The following is a 26,262-nucleotide window of genomic DNA, read 5'->3' as shown; positions in this document are numbered from 1 at the left end:
ATCCCGAGGACTCTGGATTTCAACCCAAGCCGCTAAAGAATTTTAAGCCGTGAAGAGATGTGTAACTGCTGGGGGGAGAATGGACTTGCAGAGGTACCCAGAGTGTAGATAGTAAGACCAGCTAGGAAACCTGGAGCCTGGAGAGAGGAAACAACATAGTTGGTAGCAAAATGGGTTCCAGACCCAGGTTATTTGGTCTCATGGTCCAATGTTCCTGTCATTTTGCAAATAAGGAAATGTCCTGTCATTTTGCAAAAAAGGGATTTTCGTAACTGTATATACAGGAGCATCTGGAAAGTTTATCATCTTCCCAGTTTTCAGAAAAAAAGTATCACTATGGAGTGCTTTTCATTGTGTGTTAGAAAGTTTGACAGCAGTCTTTAAGTCTTTGCATAGTCTGTAACTCACTTCAACATGTACATACTGCAGAGGCACCAGGCATATGGGTGTGGTGACACACCCAGCTGTCTACCTAATCTCTGTTCTTTTCCTTTCTCAGTGCCCACAGATGCCTTATTTTGTTCAGGATAGCATTGTGCCCAGATGACACCTCTATTTCCCAGTCTTTTTTGCAGTTAAAAGTAACCTAGTTTTAACCAAGTAGAATTTTGCTGAGTACTCTGGGAATGTTTTCTTTTCCTCATAAAGACCCCACTTTTTTCTACATCATTGCCATTTTCCCCATTCTATGTGAAACCATGAGGATGAAAGCCACAGGTTAAGATGGCAGAGCAAGAATCTGGAAGGAGCCTCATCCTTCATGGTTTAAAAGCTGCTGCACCAACTGTGCACATATTACTCATGAACTTTATGACATGTGAGGAAGATATTGGTTAAGCCACTATCTTTGGATTTTTGTTAAATGCAGCTGAATGCATCCGAACTAATCCACCGGCCTGGAGGGAGATAGAGATAAATTAATACACAATGGCTACAGTCCAATGTAAACAGCTCGTGAAAATATGAGATGGAATATTAACTAAGTGCTAGAATCAGGGAATTAAAAGTTGAGGATATAACTAAACAGAGGAGGTATTTTTCTAAAAAAATATATAGTATTTTCCTCAGGTGGAATTAAGCCATCAGCTTTTACAATAAAATTTCACACTCATGAAGGCTCAAAAATCAAAAAGATGTGGGACCATCGGCATTTAAATTACACCAAGAGAGGGAGCTCTGGAGGGTGTCCAATTAACCTGCAGTCAATCATCTGCAAATTAACTTAAAGAGGTGTCAAGAAATCTAGGCAAGTTAGAGCCTCCTTTGCAGGTTGTGAATCTCTCTCCCTAAGGTTACATCTGGAGTCAGCTCAAGGGTGTCTTGGTTCTTTTTTTTTTTTTTAAATTAGGTTCACAGCACATCTTCCAGGCTTCTCTCACCCAGGCTGGTCACCCCATTCTCAATTTGGTATCTCCGTGACTAACCAAAATGGATGTAAATGAGAGCTTTCTGTGTCATTTCTTTTCACAACTACCTGAAAATACTGTCTGGCCCCACTGAGTCTTTTGCCAGCTTATTCAAAGGCACTATTTGGGTCAAGAAGCAAAGAATGTATTCGTGTCCTCATTTTCCTACATTAGAGTTGCTCTTAGAATATGCATTTTCTCTCGTACACATATACACACACAGACATTAGGGTTTAAATTTGAGGGCAAAGTCTATTTGTAATAATTACTGTGCACTTTCAAGGCCCAGTACTGCATAAGTACTATGTGTTATTCCATAAATAATCATTGTATATCTGACTCATGGACTCAGATGGAGTTCTCTTACCTTCTATAGAAAAGGCTGTATAACAGGTTATTAAGTGAGTTTATAGGGACAAGAGGAACCCCAGGCTCTCCATCCCCCTAACAGTGCCCCAAAGGCATGACCGCTGACTACTGTCCAGGAGATCTAGTTCAACTCTGAAGTAAACTGAGAAATCCAAATGGGCATCACCTATAAACAACCTCGAAAAGCATCTTCATTTTCTAGGCTTCTCGTTCTTGTGCGATTCACCCATTCACCGGTTCATGTAGCCCACATTTATCGTGCTCTCATTTCAGTGTTTCTGAAATTCTTTTAGCTTGCAGCGTATCTGGGGAAATAAAACATTCAGAAGGTTACAAAGAAAGGCTGACTATGAATTAGCAGTCTCATACTGCTACAGCCCTGCCAGCCAGACTGTTATTCTAAGACGCCAGTCGTGGAGGTGGCTCACCTACTTTCCGAGGGATTAGATGCTGAATGATGGGAGCACCTTCACATGTTCAGTTGTTACAATATCCCCTCTTAAGCGACTTATGCTTTGGTATTAAAAACATTATTTGTATGAGACGTGAAAACGCACGTTCGGGGAATACAGTCACCGGGGTAATTTATTTTTCTTTAAAAAATGCATCTTAATGTATTTCTTGACGTTCCTTAGCCCCTTGTCCAAACGGTGTTGCAGAACACTGGAGTTATGGTCATTATGGTTCTGGGGTGGGGACTAGCAATGTTTTCAAGCTGGGGTTTGGGGAGAGGAAAAAGAGATCAGTGAGTCTATTATTGGGCAGCAGGGATATATACTTTTCAAACATGTACAGCATCTTGAAAGTTTGGTTTCCCATCACCATTTATATTCCTGAGGAATAGACACGTCTCTCACTCTGCAGCAGTGTTTTGTGACATTTGGATTTACAATGTTCAAGTTGAAGTCTCCAGCCCCTTGCAGTCTGTCAAAAACAGCTTCTTTGTCCATTTATTTTTGTCTTCCACACCCAGTCTGAATATCTTTTGTAAATTTACACTTGACAACCCTCGTATTTCAGTAGCTGACTTTGGTTTCACAATCTACCTTGCTTGCTCAGTTACATTAGCTGAAACAACAAATTTAATCCATGATGTCAATAGTAAATTATAGCAGAGGAGTAATATATGTCTGACATCATAAAGGTCAAGGCCATGGTAAAAACACTGCAAATTCTGGAGCCATTGTGTTTGAGCAAGCAGAGGGCTCTTGCTAAACACTAACATTATGAAAATCTGATTAGCCCTAAAAGCTTCAATTGGCTAATCTTATTTTTTGAATATCTTCTTTTCTAAATGGGAAATTTCTAAAAGCAGAAAGCTCTTGTACTCCATGCTGCACTGTGAATTTTGCTCCCATGGACATTGGCTGTGTAATTATATTTTATATTTGGTAGAGGATAAATAATTAAAACGAGAATTACTTTCCTGAAAAGATTCATTTAGAGCACACATTTTCTATTACTATAGCTGTTGAACGGGGGAGGGGACATCACCTCCTACCTACCCAAACTACCTTGCCATTAAAGTATCTAAATTACCTCGGTGAATTCTGAGCACAGAAGTGGTTGATGAATTGCTTTTGCATAAATGCACTTTCCCTTTGCTAGAATCTAATTTTATGAAACACACTCGTGTGTGTGCGCGCACACACACACACGCTCACCAAGAGACACACATATACCCAAGCAACTACTGAACCCTCTCAAGAAGAAAAATAGAAGGCTGGAATTTTCTCTATATAATGAAGTTTTTTTAAACGTTGCCAGTAATATAAGCATCTCTGAGGAAAGCCCAAATGGTTTCATCTCCTGTAGGGAAGAACGGTTCATGAATCATTGTTTCTATGCAAAAGTGTTTCATTCCTTTAACTGATGCTATCAATTGTACTGGCTGATTTTTTTTCTAAAGTATCAAAATTTGATTCTGGCTTAAACACATTTATTACAAGTAGGAAAAAAATTCTTCTGCAGAGTGAACCAAAAAGCCATTCTGTGGTTGAAAGAGTCTGAGAAGGCCACCCCTGTTGTGGCTATAATGTGTTTAGAGGGTTCGATCTATCATGGGCAGCCCCAGAGGCCAAGGAGGCTTCTTAAACAGTTGACAGTGCTCACTTTGACTCAAATGCATTTTCATTTGTTAATTAGCAGCATTTATTTTAGTTTCCATGTGTTCTTGCTGTGTTTGTTAGACGTAGAAAAGAACTCGGGATACGATGTGGTGGAATGACATGGTATTGGATACTATCTCCTGGCAGACCCATTTGTTGTTTGTGTCCATGAGAAGGGAGAAAATGTCTTCAGCCCCATTGTGCCCAGTGATAACCAGTGCTTTATAGGACTATTTTCCTGTGGGAGTAGAGCAATGGCTGAAAGGAAAGGAAATGGCCTCCAGCAAGGTCTGAAGATGACCAGTCTCTCCCTTAGTCTGACCTCTCCAGTCTTCCTGCCTCCATTACTGTGTAGAGTGGTGAGTTTGGCCTTGGGCCAGAGGGGAGAGAGAATGTGGAGGCCAAGGTGTTGGAATCCCATATTTTTAGTCTAGGTTCTTTTCCTCACTTGCAATCGCTTATCACTAGCAACATGAGAAAAACCTATCCTTCAAATTGACCTTAGGCTGTAGAACACATGGCTCAAGTTCACATAGCACTTTGAAGAAAGAAAATAACTCCTATATATGAAGGTTATTGCAATTAATAACTATATATTTTTAATTTCCAAGATTTATTTAATTTGGTAATTGATGACCATAATTATACCCTAGAGAACATGAAAGAGATACAATTCCTGCCTATAAGAACCCTAAAATTGAAAATCATAACAAAAATATGTAGCCCTCTAAGTAATCTTTCGGTCTTTAATTCCTCTCTAGGTCATACTGCTGTAAGGGAGGAATGGAATGGGGAGAACAGGTGTCCATCACTCACGACAGGCTTAGTTACGGTCTCTCACAGTGCCATCGATGCACTGGCTGCATTACCAGCATGGACTTACTCCGACTTATCCTTCAACACAAGGTTGCCGGTGTGGGTTATGTAGCTTGCCTTATATCATCAATCTGTGATTGCGATATTTTTCTTCATAATCAAATAGAAAAATGATTTACTTTCTCTAATTTTTGTTACAAAATAAAATAATGTTCTACAAGCTGGAGTTTGATCATTTCTGGCAGCAATTAGGTTTTTTTGCTCTACTTCAACCTGAGAGTGAATTTCGTTTCTCAAATGAATGCATAAGTGCATTGTAGCTGGTACTGTGATCTGCTCACCTAGTGGATTTCTCTTTTGCTCTGATAGTAAAGAGAAACTTGGAAAACCTCGCCCTCTTAGTTTGGACTTAAAGACTTGGGATCTTGGCCTCCAGGTTATGTGGCTGCCTGTTTGGCCAACTGTTAACAATAACTAACTAACAATTGTTGAGTGTGTCCCATGTCCTCAGCATTGTGCTTGGTGCTTCATTTGCTGGGTCTCGTTTGGGATTTGCAATAGCTCTTTGAGTTAGATATTGTTATTTTTAGCATTTTTCAAAAGAGGAGATTGGGACTTGGTGAGGCTAAGTCACCTTTAAAGGTTACACACACGATAGGTTAGTTGCAAGCCTATGAGCTAATTTCCTTCAGGTCGAGTGCTCCAAAAATTCGTTCATGGATCCAGATCTAACAGCCTCCAAGCATCATGGTCCCAAACACTGCCTGCCTAACGCAGGTTCACACCACGAAGGCCCCTTGCGTGGCAGTAGCCCCTGCCACTTCCCTCGCTCCATCCTGGAGGGACAACTGCAGTTCCTTTAGAATTTAGAAAGCAGGAGTTTCCTGGGCTCGCCTCATCACCCCAAGCAAGCCTGTCACTACTGCTTTTGGCAGGGGAACTGGGAACATGACGAATGATGGCCACCTGTTCCAAGAATAAACAAACCCTTCATTATTCCATTAGCTATTTTCCATTTCCTGCTAAGCCTCATAACTTATTAGCACTATTTAGGTTAATGTATGGCTGTATTCTTTTACGTGTTTACTTTATATTCTTCACATGATAACGTATCGAGGTGTTCGGATCCTCTGTGTGGCTTTTTTGAACATAGAATGAGATGAGTTTGAGAGGATAACTCGCCTGGTGCTGCTAAGACCACCATCAATTCCCCTTTACAGAGCACATTTTCTCTAAGGGGTTGAGAAGATATGATCTCATGGCCACTGTGAACCAAGAAGGTTTGGAACACAATGTTGCATAAGGAGAACACATTTATCCTTGCTTCTCACCGAAGGTAAACCTTGCGGGGCATATTGAAAACAGCACCAGATAAGACTCCAGGAGCCTCAATTTCCAGCCTTCTACTATGTAGAAGGGGTTTGTGAAAATCAGAAAAGATTTGTGGTGGCTTCTGTTAGGTTGTTTTGACTGTAAGAAAAAACTTTCACTGTTTAACAGAAAAAGCATTATTGCAAGATCACATGTGGACTGGAATTGGGAGGGGAAATGAATAGAGGGCACCATCTAGTCCCTTCTGGGCATTTCTCTCTGTGTCTCTCACACATGAGTGACATGGTCTTGACCCCATGGTATCTGTTCTTTGTGACCTCTCTGTCCTCTGGCATCTCCACTGCTCTCTCCAGATTGACTGGCTTTTTCTTCCCCTATTGAAAAATGTTTAGAAAATAGGGGACCAGAAGCCAAATCCAGCCTGAAGATGTGTTTCATTTGGCTAGCTTGGTGTTTAGACCAAATATCGAAATAGAATGTTTTTTTTTTTTTGACAAAGCATGTATTATTTTCCATATAGTTGAGAATTTACACATTTACTTTATTCAGATGAAGGCGTTTGAGTTTGTGACTACTGTACTCTGTATATATTTACTGTACTTCTTTCTGCTTATTCATGATTTTTACTATCTCTTAACTTTAACTTTGATTTTCTATAACTCCTCATGCCCTCAATCCCCATCCAAATAATGTGCTCTGCAACCTTTTTTTTGAGCTTTTACTGCTAATCCTCATTTGATCTGTTCATCTCCATTTACATTCTTAAGAACGAACTTTCCTATACCATACTACCTAATAGGTCAGTCTAAGGTACCTCTACTGAGACGTTTGTTATAAAGTGGGAAAGTGCTTTGTAATGTGTAATGTGTATACAATGGTATATATATATAAGGTGTCCATTATTATTAATACATGTACATATGAGGGTCGTACAGGCAGATCTGAGCATCAAAAAATTTTCTCCTGGCACATGCAATGATTTATTGCTTTGGAGTTTATCCAAAGACCTTAGCTAAGAAATAGCAGTTAAGCTATAGACCAATTTTTTTTACTGATGTGAACATACCCATGGGTTTTCTCTAAGCATCTATGGGGTAATAATTTCAGATTCAGATGAATGGCTCAGATTCTTGGTTGAGTGGTATAGTTTGTAGGCACAGTCAAAGCACCCTGGAAAGACTCAGGCAGGAACAGGTCATTTAGGGGTACCTTGAAAACAGTTTCGTTCTTGGATGCTATGAAGGCATCAATGTCGAAAACTTGTGTGATCTTTACCTATGTTTACCAGTTTGACCCTTTCCTTATCTTTGATATAACCACCATCTCTAATACCATGGTAATTTATCTGTTTCACCCTGCTCCAACCTCTCCTGCCCACACAGGCTCTAATTAAAAATAAAACACAGAAGACAAAATAAGAGAAAGAAAAAGCTCTTTCATTTCCTGCATGCTTTGGGCTTAGGCTGGTCTCTCTCTCTCTCTCTCTCTCTCTGCTCTTATAAAGAAATAAAGACAACCGTTATCAGAGAAGCCAAACTACTAGATTGAAAGATTTTTATAAATATTTAGACTTAACTAATAAAGTAGCATATGTTTACAAAGAACATAATCTTAGAGATCTCATAACTAGAACTAATTTAGGTTGGTAATTAACTTTGGAAAGAACCCAAAAGCAAAGAAAACAATTAGACAAATGATCTCTTAGTCTAGAAGATGCAAGATTTTGAAAGCCTATGACTCAGTTGAATGTATCTTAAGCTTTCTACTGTAAACACTGGAAACCTGACAAGCTAGATCCTGGCCCTGTGTGCTGTCTGCTTTGGTCCACTTCATAGGGATGTCATCAAGATAAAAGATCATAGCTGTGAAGACATATCAAGCATTTAGAAAGAGAGCTGCTATTTATACTCAAAGTATTATTAACGTTATCCCCATTACATAGTCTAGCAGGCCTTTTTCTTTGAGGATGCTGCAGGAATTTGTAAAAAGCCGAATAAGTAAAAACAAATTAAAAACCAAGACAAACAAAGCAAACAGCAAACCACTTGAGTCCGCCCAGGAATGACTAGCTAAGCATTCTTTGACGGGTGTGGGAGCTCTGCCCTTGTGAAGGCTACAGAGGCCTGAGGACAAAGCTAAAGAGCAGCATTGCAAGAGGACCAAATCACTGGGTTCATGAAGTTGTGTGTATGTGTGTCTGTGGAGGGGGTGTCAATCAAATCCTTCTGGTACCCACAAAATGATTCAAAGAGCCCTAACATGAGAAGGACTGAGTCTCTGTGGACGTTGAGAATTGCAAGGCGATACTGCCCACTGATCTGTTGCAGGGGTTTAGATGGTAATGCCTTTATAGCAATTTCTCCCTCCTTGGTTCACTCCCTCTCTCCCTCTTTGCTCTTGCTCTCCACTCCTCTCCTTTTCTCTCTCCTTCTTTCCTTTTATTATATCACATTCCTGTCTTCAGCTGAATTTATCATCCATTAAGATCTAATTTTTATGTGATTTTCTACCAGGTCAGTGTCTTTACCTGGTGCAATAGACTGTTATGTCTCCTCCCAATTTTTATGTTGGAACTTAATCCCCAGTGTGAGGGTATTTGGGGATGGAGTCTTTGGGAGGTGATTAGGACATGAGGGTAGAGCTCTCATGAATGGGATTTGTGTCCTATGAAACAGACCCCAGAGAGCCTCCTCACACCTTCCATCGTGTGAGGTCACAGTGAGACGACAGCCCTCTGTGAACCAGGAAGTGAGCTGTCACCAGACACCAAATCCACCAGTGTCGTGGTTGTGGACTTCCAAGCCTCTAGGACTATGAGAAATAAATGTTTGTGTTTAAAGCCCCTCAGTCTGTGGTATTTTTGTTATAGCAGCCTGAACTAAGACACTTCCAGAAAGTAGAGTCTGAGCCAATAACTTGTGTGCAGGGAGTATCTTTAGAGGTGATTGATTCTAGGGATCAGGGGTGAGAACTAGGGAGCATGAAATGGAAAAAGAGGAAAAGACAATTAAAGGTGCCTTATGGAGTTGGATCCTGAAGCAGGCAACTGGGACTGAATCTTACCAGGACCATCCCAGGCTATAGAATGCTTGTCAGAATCGCTAACAATAAAAAGCATTGACAACAAATCCCATTTATTCATCAGTTCTCACTCCCTGTTGGTTAAGGGTTTATCCAGATGCAATTGCAAGTGACCTGAGCAATCTGCTTCCACTGTGGTTCCTAAAGATTTCAAGGCAGGAAGGTGAGCTCTTTAAATAAGGCACTATTAGCAGAAGAAGCCTGCAGAGCCGCTAAGCACATATGCTGCTTCAGTGGCTGGTATCAGAGGAAAGGCCGGTAGGATACGAGGTGATCACAAGGAACTTTGACATGCCAAGTTTTTCTTAGCCTGCTTTTATGTAATTGACTTATGTTAATCTAATAGAGAAATTGACATTTATTCTTTTAAATTTCATAGTATTAATTTGTGCCCAATAATTTTGCCTAGACAATATTTTAAATATTCTGCTTCTTTTGCCTATAATTGCGCCAAGCCTGGCCAGTTTTGGCTGACTCGGTAGGTGGTTCAGAACTTTGGATGTGAAGATGGCTGGCTTGGACTCAAATCTCAGCTCCACAGCTTAGTAGCACTGTGACCTCAGGGAAAGTAACTTTTCCCATCTATAAATTGAGGATAATTAGAGTACCTACATCATAGAATTATTGTTTTTAAGATTAAATTAAATAATCATTGTGAAACAATTAGCCCAGTGCTTGCATCATACAAAACAAGTGCTTAATAAATTTACATTGTATTTTAAAGACTGATGAGTATAATTTCATTCCTTCCTCTAAGTAAATGGTAAAAGTATTGAATAGAAAAGTTTCAAACAAAAACCCAACAGCAATTTTTCTGAACTTTCCCTTTAGTTTGATATTAATCAATGGAATAACAAAATCTGTTTTTTAAAGTTCAACCACCCATTTTACGCTCAAAAGATGACTTCATTGCTTTGATAAATTAAAGGAATGCTATATCTATGCAGTAGTGCTACTCAAAGTGTGGCTGATGGGCCAGTGCTGTTCTTTCAGCTAACTATTACTGGTTCACAATAAAACATGTATGGAAATTGAGTGAGTAAGTACAAATTTTTATAGCAATTTGACATCGCCTTGACATCCAAATGCATGATCGGTGGATTTATTTCATTGAACAGCATATAGATCAGATCAGGGATCTGAACTTATGAGATGAGTCTTATATGGTGAGCAACAGACAATGTTAAAATGTAATATTTTAAGGTTAATTTGTCAGCTGTAATCCAAAAGTATATAAAGACAGAATCCCTGTCTTTCATAAAAAGTTAAGTTAAATTTAACTATAATTTTACAGAATAAATAGTTGGAACTTGTTACTGATGAAGAACTGAAAAATTTTGCAAAGAGTATCATTTGCTTCAATTCAGAAAAGGTTAAAAATAAACATCTTGTTTTGTTCTCATTCCCATGAAGACATTTCTGCAAGATTGGTTTCTTTATTTTATGTAGTATTAAAACATAGAAGCAGTTGTTGATATAAATATTCCTGAGTAGTATTGTCATCCATTTAAACTAGATTAGATAAATAACAAGTAAAAAACAAACTTATCCATCACATTAAAATTAAACATTGATACATGAATTGTTTATTTAAAGTGTAAATATAGGTGTTTAAAAAGGGAATTTATTCCACTTTAAATTTTGTGTTATGATTGCAGAATTACAAAAACTATGAGTGCAACAGCAATTTTCTCAATGAACAATTAGTTTTTAAAAATTAAATTTCTTTTTCTTATGTTTTGATTAAATTTATTGAAATGTAATTTAATGTCTATTCAATTTAATATAAATTATGCCATTCAATTTAATATAAAATTTCTAGTGTCTACTCAATCAAGGGCAAGGCACAGGCCTTGAGGGTGGTCAGAAGACAGGGGCTTGCAGGGTTTTTTGGAGTGGGAGTGACCTGGTAAAAGCAGTGGGGACAGTGAATGTCTGAAAGGGACTAGTGAGGAGGTGGATGGGGAGGGAAACTGGAGGTGTTCAAGCAAGTGCAGAGAAGAGAGTAGGAACAGGTGCAATTTTAAAAATAAAAACAAAAGCGAACAAAAAAGGTGGGGAGCTTGTATTTTGTACGTCTTAGTTTTTTTTTTTCTAAACTGGTAATTTATTTTTATTGATTTTACAAAAGTTACCAATCTCTTGGAAATTTTATAAAATTTGATCTTTCACAATAAATAATTTGAGAAGTGCTGCTCTATGCTATTCACTTGACTTACCAACTCATCAATAAAAAGGACAGGAATAGTTCCTATGAAACTGAATAATATTGCCCTATAAAATAACAGCAGTTATAGCACACAAGATATTGTAAGACTGAATTATTGTGGGTGAACTGGCTTTGAAGAGTCACCGATTTTCACATTCACAACAATTTCCACCGATCTAATCCCCATCATAGAACGTGGAAATAGAACATATCCCTGAAAACATCGTCTTTCAAATGGTAATGCCTGAGACCACAGTAAGCACCCTCACCCAGAGAAGGTGATGAGGCAGAGGCTGGGCGAGGGAGTGCAGGAGCACAAGAAGAGCATCACTCTGGGTCAGTGTCCGTTTTTGGTGTGATTTTTCTTGCCGACCCCCTAACATGGGCAGCTGTAAAATTGGAATAAAACTGTAACTCATTAGCCAACATTTAGCAACCCTGACGTGTATCCTGGGACTAATAAGACTTGAAGAAGTTAAAACAAAAGCATAAAAGAAAGGAAGTCAATAATAAGAACAAAACCCAGCAGATGAATTTTTTTAGAAAAATAAAGGGATAAATATATTCTTTTTAAAAAATATCTTTATTGAGATATAATTCATATATCATAAAATTTACTCATTTAAAATGTACAGTTTACTAATTTTTAGTATAGTCACAGAGTTGTGTAACAATCACCACAACCTAAGTTTAGAATGTTCTACATTCTCTTTTAAATACTAGACATGCATGTACACATATCTGCACATATATGTATATTCTCTTTTGCACATGGTTATTATTGAATAAAAAACATAAATCTATGGTCCCCTTAGAATATTAAGAGCGACTAACTCAAGGAGTTTAACTTCTTGCCTCTTCTCTGTTTATTGCTCCAGAGAGGAGCTGAATGAGGGACTCAGGGCTAGATGCTCCCAGGTCCCCCTTGGAGGCCAGCTTCAGTAGCATGCTGCTCTTCCCTGACCCTGATCCGCATCCTATTAGTGGCACTGAGCCTTTCAAGCAAGTTTGGGCCATAACTCAGCTGCACAGCCCTAGTCAGTGGTTTTTCAATGACTCTAGCCTGGATGAAACTACCAAGGCATTTTTGAGGCGGCCACAGAACAGATAATGACTTTACTTCCCACTAACCTGGATTAGGTTCAAACTGGTTGTCTACAGGGGAAAAGATCTATGTGCTCCCTCCCTTTCTTTTCCTATATTTCAAATCCTTAATTCCTTGCCCTACTTTCTGCTTCCAAACATGATTTCTCCCTCTGGTCTCCCCCTCCTCACAATTCCTATCCTTTTCTTGGACTCTTTAGGAAATCTGATTGCCCCTCTTGAGAGGATATCTGGGATAACACTGTTTTTGATGAACTGTTATTATTTTAGTGGCTAGACATTCAACCGTTTCCTTAAACGCAAGTAACACATTCTTTTCCAAGTGCACCCTTCCAGAGCATCCTAACCACCAACCGCAGCCCCACGTAGAACACCTCATGGATGACGACAATAAACTTGTTCAACTGGGAAGAAGGAAGAAAACGAAAACGCTATTTTATTGGAAAACCCAAATGACTTAAAAACAAATTTAGGGAAAATATAGCTCCCTAACGTGGGCTTGACTGTGAAAGGCAAACATCATAAAAACGTGGTCTCTGTTTCAGGTGTTCTGGAAACAAACTCACTTTTAGGGGTTGGGGAGCTGCTCCAAGCACCAACAGAATTAAGGGATGAATCTTGTATTTAAGGATTATGTAGTACCTTCCTTTCTCAAACAAACTTTTCCAACTTGCAGAGATTTTGAAGCTGTAATGTTGGTTCTGATTAAGTTACTCCTATCCTTTTTTCTGATTAAGTGGCTTCACCATGTATTTAAATGATACAAAATTTGAAAACAGTAGACAAAAATCACACTGGTTTGCCTCTTCATTGCCTCTGAGGGAACTAATAGTAAAAACAAGATGTTCGTGTAAAGAACTTTAATAACATAAAATCATAACCTAATCAGAGCTCTTCCATATTTTCTGAGCCATTCACCATGTGCCAGCACTGAGCCAAGAACAACATGGGCGTTGCTCTCGAAGGGTGTCCATTCCAGAGTTGAGACGATTGATGAGCAACTGCAATAAAGCCCAAGCCTGCTCTGCGGGGTGAAAAGCAGGGCTCTCGGGAAGTTCATGGCAGGGGTACTGCCACAGGGAGTAACATCCTCGTGGCAAATGGAAATCACAGGCCTCCTAGAAATAGAATGATTTTAGCTTCACTTCTTAGTACTGGGATCAGCAGATACCGATATCGAACATAACCTACTCTTTTGTTCCACTCAAGTTTGAAACAGTTTCTAACCCAGGAAACCACCAAAATAGAACTGCTTGCCTCAAAGCATTTGAAAGGAGATTTTCAATAATAGAGGCTACCAATTGCATCTTTTCTGAACAGGAGCAAACTGGCGATCTTTTTCACTTTACTTTTTTCTCTGAGATGCTGGCATCTGCTTCTGCTCTGTTTGCTAAGGTTTTCATTAGAAAAAGTATAACACATACAACTTCTCAATGATTAAAACGTACTGCCTTTTGTGAGTGATGAAGTCAGACAAGTAAAGTATCTGTCTTTATTTTCCATCATAGTTGGTCATAAATCCTGCAACCTAGAAGTGATAATGTGCTTTGGCTTCATATAATTGTGCTGGCTGGAGCTCTGGATGCTCATGTCTCCAGTTTTATTGTGTTGGGACGACACACAACTCTTCCAAGTTGCTGATGGAGATGCTGGCGGTGGCCCAGCTCTCTAGGGTGTTGATATTTGGATTGCTCTCTCTAAGGGATTGCTTTCCTCTAGCTAGTGATTTCTCTCATGTCTGTGTCCGTCCTTTGGAAGACCATGAAGAAAGGAGAAATACTTTCCCTCTTTACCACTAATTAGGGGGAGGGGGAATGTTGAGTTAGAACATTTAAAATAAATGAGTCCCCTTAAATGAATACCCATTAATTCAATCACCCATGTTTTCCTTTCTTCCTTCCTTCTCTCCCTCCTTTCCATGTGCATTTATTAAATACCTTATGTGTTCTGCACTATATTGGTGTCACGAAAGTCCTAAAGGAATTCTGTGGTCTGGCAAGGGAAAGACAACTATAATGGAAAATTTGGGGAAGAGTGTCAGCTTTGGCAGTGTATGTGTTAGGGTAACATCAACCGCTGTAACAATAAACTTTTAAAAAATTGGCTTAACATAATAAAAATTTATTTCCCACTCAGATAAAAATCCAAAGCAGATGTTCCTTATCTGTGGGATAAAGGATTCAGGCTTCTATCTTGAGGCTCGACCTTGCTCTAGGTCTTCAGAAACATTCCAGCCTTCCGAGATAATGGAGAAGGTATATCCACTTCTTACTAACCCTCCTCCTACTCATTTTCCACTGGTGAAAACTTGTCATACGACCCCAGCTGAGGCAAAGGAGACTGGGAAGTGCGGTCCCAGTTAGGGCAGCTGCATTTCCACAGAATGGGAGGAAACAAAAAGGTTAGTGGACAGTTAGCCGCAAGGAGAATATGAATGAATTCTCTCTCTCTCTCTTTTTTTTTTTTTGGAACAAATTAATCTTTAGATGATAAAGGAACACTTAGTAGGAAAAGTCTGGTGGGAATACTTTCCAGCTTAAGCTGGAAACAGCACAAGGACATTTGAAGATCTAAAGGCTGGGTTCCAAGCAGTTCCAAGCCCCTGTTTCTCAAACAAGAAAACATAATATCATTTATGCTCCTCCCTTAGGAAGAAGGGGAAGGTTTCATTCTCACATCTCCCATCACAGTATAATTTGTCTCATGTTCTTTTTCCCTCCTTTTTTTTCTTGAAGGGATCATAAAAATTAAGTCCAAAACAAATACAATTCTTCAGATAGCAGGTTTGGTTGCCCTTTAAGATACCTAATTTACAAAGCTCCCTTTAATGGGTGCCATCTTACAGTTGGGAAATGAGCCACTACCTTTGCAAGTCAGGTTTTTTTTTTTTTTTTTTTTTTTTTTTTTTTTTGCCCGAATCCCCTCCATTTTCCTCACAGCCTCAGCGAGCACAGTTTCTTTTCATCCTAATGTAGTGAGGGATAAAATGAAAGGAAATTTTCCTTAATTCAATAGTGAAACTTTCCAGTTGTGAAGCACTTTGAAATACAAACTAATTAATGAACACAACTCTCTTTTAAAGTAGTAAGGACTGCTGTTCTCATTTTTCACAGCTGAGAAGGCTGCAGTTAAGCTAGTCGGCCCCAGGCTGTGCGCCTGGTCTGCAGAAGAACTTGGAGGTACCAGCCCTGAGTTCTCTCAGGGTGGCATGTGGCCTCTCTCGGGGATAATCAGTTTTTATATGAGTTGTAGTTAATAGTGACTTTGTCAATGACTCCACAGTGCCTCTGGCACTGGCTATGCAATTAGTAACGTTCTTGTCACAAACCGTGAGTGACCCACTAAAGAGAATAGAGTAAAAGCGACTCACTGGATGGCCCTGTATCACCTTCTAGAGACTGAAGAAATCTTTTGCAATCATCAGCACTGTGCTAAACTGAGAAGCAGAAAGATGAGAAGGATTTGTTTATATCTTCATGGAACTAAGACCTTGAGGCCAAAGTTATTATTGCCATTGCATAGAGAAAGAAATTGAGACCTAGAGCCTGCTGCCTTCCCAAGGATAAATCATTAGGACTTTCATTCTAATATCATTCTTTTGTCTTGGCTCACACAAGGATAACACACTGTATACAAATAGCACTGAGACTATTCCAATAATAAAAAAATGATCATAAGCGACGTTATGTATGAAGGTTTGCCAGGACCACATCTTTTGTGATGGAATAAATGGTTCCGAGTTGTAGCACAGATGAAAAAATCACAAACTGGCTCCTGTGGTAGTGAAATCTATAAGCAACTTGTGAGGCCCCAGACGCTCTGACTGCACCCATAATTAAAACATTTATATTTTGAAGAGTCTATCACAGTTTGGTTATGAGGTAAGGATCTGTCATTATAAACTGCTGGCTGTCAAGTATGAGAGAAATACCTAAGACATAACATAGATCTTGGTAGAATCTTCGTTTCTGCCTTCTTGAGTATACTATTTGTATAAGTTATAGAATTAATAGTCATAAATAAATCCAGCCAGGACACTTTGGGTTCATTTTCATTTGTGACCACAGTGAGGTTTGATATTATAAAACTACACTATTCAATATGAGAGCCATGAGCCACATGTGGCTACTACGAATTGAAATGTGTTCTAAGTGTAAAATACACATTGAATTTTGAAATCTTAATGTGAAAACGAGATTGCAAAATACCTCATTTTTATATTGATTACATGTTGAAATATTAATATTCTGGATATATTGGATTAAGCACAACATATTATTAAAATTTAATTTCACCTGTATTTACTTTTATAATGTGGTTACTAGAAAATTTAAAATTCCATATGTGGATCACAACTTTCTATTGGAAAGTGCTTTTATAGAATTCTAACTTTTTAAGAGTCTCCTAACTATAAAAGCTTATTTGGCCACTGAGTCCCTCAGACCACCCAAATTCTCTGCTGTTAGCAACGGCTTCCTTTAGAATCAACAGGCAGATATCAGTGTTCAAGCAAAACAATATTTCTTGACTTTCTAATTTGCTTTTATTATTTTATTTGCTAATATTAGAACAGATCCAAAAGGAAGGCTTCTCATACCTCTCCCCTTGGCTAACTCCTACATGTCCTTCAAGACGTATTCCACATCACTGCCCTTGGAAGCCTGCCCTCCCTCCCTATTCCCTGTGGCCTGGAAACGAGTTAGGTGCCCCTGCTCTGTGCCTCCGTGCCAGACGGCCATCACTGGCTTGTCTCTCTGTCCCATTTTCTGTACATTCATTAAGGTCAGAGATTGTCTTTCATTTTTATATTTCTAGTATCTGGTACAGTTTCTGGAAACATTACACAAATATTTATTAAATAATTGCTTAATTGAAGAATGAATAAAAATAGTTCATTAGTTGACATTGTTATTTTAGAATTATTGGAAATAGTAGCTTACATTTGATTGGCACTTCACAAAAGTTATGTTAGCTGATCCTCACAGAAGTATTTGGGGGAAAATCCTTCCTCATTAGAATCATCACAATTTATTAGCCACAATTCTTCATAATGGCTCCCCTCTCAAGTCAGGAGTGCCCTGATAATGATATTGATAAAATCAGATTGCTGTGTGAAAATTACCAAGTTACAGTTTATTTGTGTATGTATATCATAACCCTACTATGCTGATGGCAGAGAAGATATGAGCAATATGCCTACAGAAAAACCAATCTGTTGTTTTTGGGGTATCATATAATTTATTATCCAAACTCAACAATTTGGGAGTTAATGGGAGTGCTGTAATATTTATTCTGGCACAAAACATAAACTGGCCTACTAAGGACAAATCAGGATATATGTTCACCCTGGTTATATTACATAAGAACCATTTTTCAAGTAATCTGTGTATGGTACAGATATGGTGAATTGGCTGTTCCCATATGTTGATGGGAGGGAAGGGACTCTCGCTATGAGTGGAAGACCCGAGAGATGAGACTGGGAGTCCAAGATTCTGACTGTCTCTCCCAATGGCCCAACTACAGCACTGTTTTGAGTGGATGAAACTTTTCAGCAGACCTTCTCTAGATGGGGCAACTGCATGAGCTCTGAGCACAGAAGTCCTATCACCTGCTCATCAGCTCACAAATCCAGGACACTGCTTGGAAGGAGCTGTCCTGTTAGTTGTGGGGAGATAGCTTCCTTGACAAATGCTCAACGAGCCAGCAATTTCCTTGTGCCTTCTATGCTCCTGGTCAAAGAAGCTGGAAAGAGGGATGAGCTCGTGTTAATACCTCATATCTCTTTGTCACTGTTTTCAATTGGTTCCTACCAGCCTTGGAGAAAAACTAAAAGCTATGTTATAAGTGCTTTCAAATAAAACCACCGCATACATGATTACTATCTTCCTTTGAGAGATAAAGAAATTGAGGCTCAGCAATTTTTAGAGATGTGCCCAGTGGGAGAATTATAGAGGAGATTTCCGAGGCCCAGTCTGGGACACTTCCCACTACAACATACTGCTTCATGGAAACACCCCATGAAGACTGCACTGCCTTAATTTAATTTGCATATAAGCTTGAGTCTTCCTAAAGAAGCAAAGTATGATGTTCACTCCGCTTCCTGCAGATGTAGCTACCTCTCACCATCTCTTAGGTGGGCTCTCTTTGGGTAAATGTGACGGTGCACCTAGTAATCACAGCAAGTCTAGTGGATGCCCGTGCTGCTTAAGAGCTTGGTGGACACCGACCAGCACAGGGTGATATCTGTGCATCTGAAGTGCCCATTCAAGATCAACAAATGGCTGAAGACAGATTTTTCAGCCAGAGGAAAGACTTATTACCTTACCATCAGTCTAATGAAAACAGAGGTGAAATACCAACCTGCACTAGATAAACAGCACACCACGCCATCCATCACACTCAGCCACACTGAGCAGAACACCCTAACCGATTTCACCTGACTTTCCTGCTTTACTCAGATGAGTATTCACAGCATCAGAAAGCTGGGACCTTTTCCCACTGGTTTTTGTCAGAATAAAGACCTGGACAGTTTAACAAAGACCTGAATAAGGACTTTCTCCCAGTTTAAATTCTCTTTTCTCCATAGCCACAGACAGGAAGAGCTTCTGAGGAGCCCACTTCTTACCTGTGTGCTCTACACTGGTGTTGTCTTCCAGGGTGTAGTTTCTATTATTGGGTCTCCTCAGTACTTCCAATAGCAGCTTTCTTCCTCAGGACCAACCAGCTGATAATTAGCATATCCATTCATTCAGTATGAGTGCCTGCCTACTCTAAGAGACACTCTAGGAGCTCACAGTCTAGGAGAAAGGATAGAAATCTTGCACTGTAAAGACATTCTTTTGTTTTTATATATATCTCTCATTTTGCATTAACAATATTATGTGAAGTAGAAAAAGCATTATTAAACTCATTTTCAAGAAGAGGAAGGTATGGGGGTAGGGAGTGGGTGAAATGGGTGAAGGGGGTCAAAAGGTACAAATTTCCAGATATAAAATAAATGAGTCATGGGGATGTAATGTACAGTGTGGTGACTATAGTTAACAAGACTGTGTTGTATATTTGAAAGCTGCTGAGAGTAGATCTCAAAAGTTCTTACCATGAGAAAAAAAAAATATGTGTGTTGATGAATGTTAACTAGATTTATTGCGGTGATCATTTAACAATATATACATATACCAAATCATTATGATGTACATCTGAAGCTAATATAATGTTATGTCAATTATATCTTAATAAAAAAGAGAAGCTATGACTTAGATACATGGTGTCACCCAAAGTGAGAGGTAGACGAAAACGAGAACTCTGAATATTTTTTTGAATGTGTAAGTAGACTTGTTTACCAACCCCAGCTCAGTGACTTCCCCCCACTGTATGAGACTTCTTTGATTATGCCATCAGACTTCCTCTTTTCTTCCAGAAATTTAAAAATCACCTTTCAGGAAAAAAAAAAAAAATCCATTACGGCCTTCACTGACTGGGTAATGATGTTGCCATCACAGACCCACAAACAGGGAGTAAACTTCCTAAAGCAGGGACTAAATTTATATCCTCTAGGTTTTGCAAGATGAGTCACGCCTGTGAGTGACAGCTGTGAATGCTTGACTCTGTCTTTGCAATGGTAAATGAAAGACAGCAACATGCATTTTGTTAGCAATGGCCTTTTGAGGAACATGTTCAAAGAGCTCTAGCACATTATAAAATCATGTTGTCTGTTGATCTCTGAAATAAGGATTAATAATAGAAACGAAATTTAATATTAAATATATTCATGGAATGCTTATGGTTTTACAGGCACTAAGCATATGCTATTTTGTTTAATACAGCAATCTCATAATGTTTTAGTAAGCCCAATATATAAATGAAGAAATAGGGGCATAGAGCCTGGCTTAAGATTATACATTTAATAAGCAGCAAAGCTATGATTTGTACCCAAGTCTTTTTAGGATATTCAGAGACGGTCATCCTCTAGTTAACTCATAAGAAACCGACAGGCGAGAATGCTGACTATTCATATGGAGGATATCGCTTTCCAGAGTGCAGAATACCTTTTCTCCTATTCATGGCAATGCCTTCCTGGTACCCCATCATCTGAGAAGCTGCGTCATTATTCGGAAATCTGAAAAGAGAAAGTGAATGGTATTGAAGGATGTTCCATGCAGACCATGGTAAGGACAGATGACACTTCAAGTCACACACATACACACACACACACACACACACGCACACGCACACGCACACACACACACAATATCTCTAACTACTGGAGTGATTCCCCTCCTCACTCCCATCATCTTCTCTCTCTAGCGACAGTTCTAGAGAAATCACCAAATGCTGCTTCTCTGATTATCTATTTTGTGTCCTGGGCACCTCCTCTGAGGGTACATTCTTTCTTTAGGTTGGGCCATGCTGTGTTCCCGGAGTAGGTATGTTTTACAAATCAACTCCTCAGTATGCTAATGAGTATTACTTAAAGAAAAAAATAAGCTGGGGTTGGTGACGCACTTTAATGGTTAAAAAAGCGTTTAAGAGAAATGCAGATACAAACAAAGTGAAACGTACACTGTGGCTATCAAAGATTGTTCCAGACAGATTCGAAAAACATCTTGCAGTATTTGTGCTCCTAAGGACTCTGGGTTAACCTCCTATTTCCCCTGAAATCACTTTTCCCAAAAGGTAACAAAACATTTTGTCTCCTTCAATAATGTATTCATTTAAGTAGCTTATTGCTCAGAGGTCAACCACTTGCCCTTTCTCCAAGCTTCTAGAGAGACATTTCACTGTCATCCCAAGTACTATCTATCATTTTTTTATTTCCATTGCTTGTAACACTTACACTTAGTAAATGAATAAACTTTTAAGCAGTAAGTTCATTTTACTGGAAGCGTGTCTAACCACATTAGCATCTTACCTACTATGGCTGCTCCATAAAATGTCAAATGATAAGAAGAGCTGGGATTTGGGACTTTCTTTCTGTGGTTGTGAATCTTGGAAGTAATCCAGCTGTCGAGTCAAAGACAAACTTCACCTGTGCTGTTTCAGATCCATCATGTGTATGAAGTGGAAAGATAAGGTTACACACCCAGTGAGGTGCTGAAATATGGGAAATCGAAGCAACTCGAGGGCCACGTTAATTAAAGCAGAGCTCTGCCAACCAGGGCTTATCAACAAGGGACCTGAGACTCCCCAAATGTATGTAGTTCAAGATCAAACCTAGCCAGCTCTTATCCATGGCTGAGAAGCACTTGAAGCTCCGTTTGAAGCACAACCTGAACTCTGCTGGCACCAGCCCAAATGCCTACAATGGACTTTGATCATATAGCTCTAAGTACCATAGGATTTCAGACCAAACTGAAGCTCAAGTGCCTTCATGAACAATGACAAAAGGTGGAGATCAGAGAAAAGCAAAGAAGGCCCAAAACTTCAATCAAGTGCCGACGAGATAAGACTGTGCTGAGAAGTAGTCAGTGCCTCACGAACTGTACTTTGAGCCTCAGGTCAGAACAGAGGCATGAATATCCACCTCACAGATATTCTGTCTGTTCATTTTTCCCTCTTGTGAAGTTCTTGAGCATCCATAGCTTTGTGCATAGTGATATTTATGTCTCTAGTGACTTTATACTCTCTGTGCCATGTCATGTGCTACGGCAGTCAGAAAATTTTGGTAGGGCCTAGATGCTGGACATACATTATGAAGATTGTCTGTCTTTGTTGTGTGGAGTTGAAACCAAGCCCTAGGCTTGGAAAGCTGTTCTCATGATGAGTTTACCAGTTTCGAAAGATGTGTACATCCAGCCCTTACTTCTTGTGTACCTTTTTCTTAGGAGGCTCCATTCTTAGGGTCGGAACAGCTGGCAGCCAAGTGTTGAGAGAAGAAAAGCTGGTGCGTGGTGTGTGCTGATGAAGCGCAGGGGGAGGGGAGCCTGTCAGGTGTGCTGAGTGACATTCCACACCGTTAGTACGGAGGGGTCTGTGTGACCCACACAAGTTATAAACTCTGGGAAGCTAGTTCCAAAAAGGAACTCCTTCCATTTGCATCCCCTTTCTGGCACGTCTCATACTCCCTGTGCACGGAGTAGCTATGTATTTCATTAATTGAGTGTTACCTGGTGAAGTAGTTACTTGAATTGCTAAATATACCAGTGGTAACCAAAGAATAAGGCTGCTGAAGAACTGAATCAAAACGACAGAACCACAACTATTTCCTATGTGGTTATTATTAGATAATCATGTACTCCCCAGCCTTCTCCTATGAAGGGGGGATTCTGAAACTGAGTCTTTGGTAACTGGTTACCCACTTATGTGTTTTCACCTCCACACATAAATCTCCCACAAAGACATGAGTTGGGGTCATGTGCTCATCATGTCACACATTGTCCTTTTATATTTTGTGTAAGACCCCTGGGGATGCTTGATTGTGTTGGTATCCTTTTACTCAACAAACTTATGATAGCTGAGCTTGAATTACTAGTATTAAGTCATTAAAATTATCATTTAAAATAATTCTTAAAGCAGAAAGGACAAAGCATAGATTCTTTGGGTTTCCCAGTCTAACATGCACATATTAAATAATAACAAACAACAGTCCTACACCCATTTATTTATGTGCATGACTGATGCTCTTCCCTCACTGCCTTCCTCATGCTCTGACCTCAGGTCTCACCTCTCCCCCTTGCTGTCTGCGCTCTAGCCCACTGACCTCTGTAGGCTCCTGGGACACACCACTCCACACCTGTGTACCTGCTGTTTCCTCGGTCCACCTGCTCTTCCCCAGGATCTGCACAGCTCATCCCCTTGCTTCCTCCAAGTTTTCATTCAAATGTCACCATCTTAGTAAGGCCTTGCCTGGCCACCCTGCCTAAAGTTCCCCCTGTATCAGACACTGTCTGTCTTCTTTCCAGGCTTTATTTTTCTCCTAAGTATTTATTGCTAGACTATAAATATATACACATATTTTATTTTTAGCTAGTTTTAGTGTTTGTCTCCATAAATAGAATGTAAGGAAAGAGAGTTTTTGCTTGTTTTGCTCCCTGTTGCATTAGGGCCTAACGCACAGTATTTAATAGGAATTTTTGAATGAATGAATGAATGAATGAATGAGTGATTGAGGCCAGGCTCTGTGCTGACTACTCATGATCAAGCCAATGGTTTCCCATTGCAAGACTTTATAGTCTCATGAGAAAGGCAGATATAAAGTATGTAATTAAAACAAAATGTGCTACTGCAAGGAGCTGTGAGAGTGAGTGGCAGAGGAGCCTGACCTGGTGTCTGCAGAAGTGATGTTCAAACTGAGCCTTAAGCCAGAGACAAGAGAGAATATGGTGGGTTCCAGGAGGCTGAAACTGGGTGGTGAGAAATGAGAAACAATGAAGCTGGAGCAGGGGGTGTTCTGAAGGTAAGTGATCTACAGATTCAGCAATGGGGAGCCGCATAGGGGTTTTAAGTGGAGAAACAACATGACCCAGAATAGTATTTTAATCAGATTTGAGAGAAGATGAAAAGCCAAAATGAAGCAGACTTCGGAGGGCATAGACTGTCAAATCTGTCTGTGAGAACTGCTGACTCTGAGCAAACAAAAATAGTAAGCACAGAGGGTACAAATGAAACAATTTCTTGGGATCCTTACAGTTCTAGGAACATATTGAGCTCATTCTTGCTTCAGCATTTTCACCCACCATGTTCCCCTTACTGGAAACGTTTTCATCCATCCAAAGCTATCCGCCCTTCCCAAACACACCTGCAGCTTACCTCTTCTGGAGAAACTTTCATGCGCTTTGTGTCCTCATTAATCTCTTTCCTTTGATCTCCTAAAGCACTAAGGTACACACCACACCAGTTAGCTCTTAATGGTCTACTTTCTTGAATAATTCAATACCTTATCACCCCAAGTAGGATGTCCTCTCCTTGCAAATAAGGACCCCACATCCCACCCACCCTCTCCCACCTACCTAGAGAAAGGATGAGAACATATTGGAAGACCCTAGTCTTCCAAGATGTACCAATTTATTTAGGTCCAGATTATTGAATACACACTGCTATTCTGCAATCTTCCAATGACTGTTTAAAGAGTCACACTTTATATATGAGGACATCTATTCAAATGTATGTCAGCAGGAAAAATCAGGGGGAAGAACTAAGCTTTAGAGTTACTATAATTTAGTCAAGTGAACTTATGATAAAAAGAAAAAAAAAATGATTGGAAAGTCCTCTAAGATGGCTGGGCACTTGTAAAGAACAAAAGTAAAATATCCACAAGTTAAAGGCAAATATAGCCCCAGATTTGGCAATTACCACAAGAATACCCAGTACGACCTGAAAACCAAAATTCAGTGAAATTTGGCTGATTTATAAATGACCACAAACCTCAGTATGGTCAGTACTGATGTCCAAAGTAAAGGAGTGAAATATGCAGGAACAGCTCTACTGCTGGAGTAAGATGTCATAGCATTTCTTTCTGTTGTTGTTTTGAGAATAATATGAACAGATTCATTAATTACTTCATTCATGTACTCTTACAGTGTCTTTCCATCAGCTCTCGAGTACCACTGAATGGATCAACAGAAAATAGTGTGGTACCTCTTGACTCCAGTTCAAAAAATCTCAGTATATTGCAGTAAACTACCTTTTAGTGAAGATTTGATGATGTTTTACTGAAGCCTCGTTGAGAGAGAACAATGAATGGGCTTCACATTGCTGATCTAGATCAAACAGTTTGTCAAACTGTTTTAGTATGTTCATATATAAACGTTATCACAGGTTCTCTGTTGCCTAAACTATGCAGCAATTAGCCTAAGTTTATTTTGTTTATCAGTTACAGCATGACAGGGATGCCAATTACACAGTTCTAGTTACAGGTATGTCAGCATTTCTATTCTGGGTCCTTATATTTAAGAGTTTATAAAACTAACCATGGAATGAATCTTGGCACATAAAAACCACTTCCCAGAAGAATTTTTAGAAAATACAAATTAGAAAAAAGTTCCATATGCTTTGCCATTCTTATGTTACTCACAGGCTCCAGCATAAATTAGTAAATCCTTTTCTCTTATTTGCTTTTTTCTTTCTTTCTTTAAGGAATTTGTGGACTTTATGGCCTTTGGCTCAGTTTTTAACCCGACTTCTCTAGTAAAAGTTATCATTTGGAGTAAAAAGAATGAAGTTCTTTTGTGTTACATAAAAACATTTTGTTAGGTTGTGATGGGAGGAGAGAAGGTTGGCTAACATTGAAACTGAGTGAGTAGGTGGGTAGATGGATGATGGATGGATGGATGGATTGATGGGAGGAGAGAAGGTTGGCTAACATTGAAACCTCAAGTTTGAGTTCAGGGCTGTATTTCTGAGTATAAATGAGATGCCAGTATTACAACTGTGCGTTTAGATGTTCTTCCTGAAAGATCTTTAAAATTTTAGGTAATGAAAAACTGTGAGATCAAAAATTTATTTTTTCCATGTAACTCCAGTAACATTTACTCACTGCAAACTGTGTTCCAGATGCTTTATGAATATTAGGCCATGCAATATACTAACACTGCACAGAAGCGTTACTGCCATTCTTTTGTGAATGAGGAAACCAAGGCTCAGACCAGTTAAGTAACTTGCTACAGGTCATACACAGAAGTGAGAACAAAAACCCAGGCCCATGGGCAGAGGTTAAATTTGGGGGTATTCTATATAATAATAACAGAGGCAAGTCTTGCTAAAAAGTACCAATACTTAAGTGGAACAAACTAGTTATAGTTAACTACGATATAGACTCCAAGTGGTTTTATTCTGCTAATAGGCAGTAAGTGTTCAAATGGTAACTGTTAGGACTCTGCAGGGCTGGGCCTAAATAAAATGC

The 26,262-nt window shown here is 39.3% G+C and overlaps 1 long non-coding RNA gene across 7 annotated transcripts in view; it reads right to left on the bottom strand.

The window, feature by feature from the left end:
• Window positions 1-1,645: 1,645 nt before the first annotated feature.
• LOC105290041 overlaps window positions 1,646-26,262 on the bottom strand; it is a 31,946-nt gene continuing 7,329 nt past the window's right edge. For 3 of the 7 annotated variants that reach the window (XR_002779738.1, XR_002779740.1, XR_895713.2), the window contains 4 exons: window positions 20,471-20,541; window positions 19,770-19,857; window positions 19,051-19,222; window positions 12,844-13,543 (listed from right to left, as the gene is read on the bottom strand). This is a non-coding gene — a long non-coding RNA (uncharacterized LOC105290041). Of the gene's footprint in view, window positions 2,081-12,843; window positions 13,544-14,525; window positions 14,794-17,337; window positions 17,504-19,050; window positions 19,223-19,769; window positions 19,858-20,470; window positions 20,542-21,333; window positions 21,456-26,262 lie in introns of those variants that run through there. The other 4 variants (XR_002779741.1, XR_002779742.1, XR_002779739.1 and 1 more) reach the window with 4 other exon arrangements.

The sequence above is a fragment of the Pteropus vampyrus genome, unplaced genomic scaffold (assembly GCF_000151845.1).
Source record: "Pteropus vampyrus isolate Shadow unplaced genomic scaffold, Pvam_2.0 Scaffold2, whole genome shotgun sequence".
Lineage (NCBI taxonomy): Eukaryota > Metazoa > Chordata > Mammalia > Chiroptera > Pteropodidae > Pteropus > Pteropus vampyrus.
Note: the sequence above shows the minus strand (reverse complement) of the source record. Positions and strands in the feature narration are given on the sequence as shown.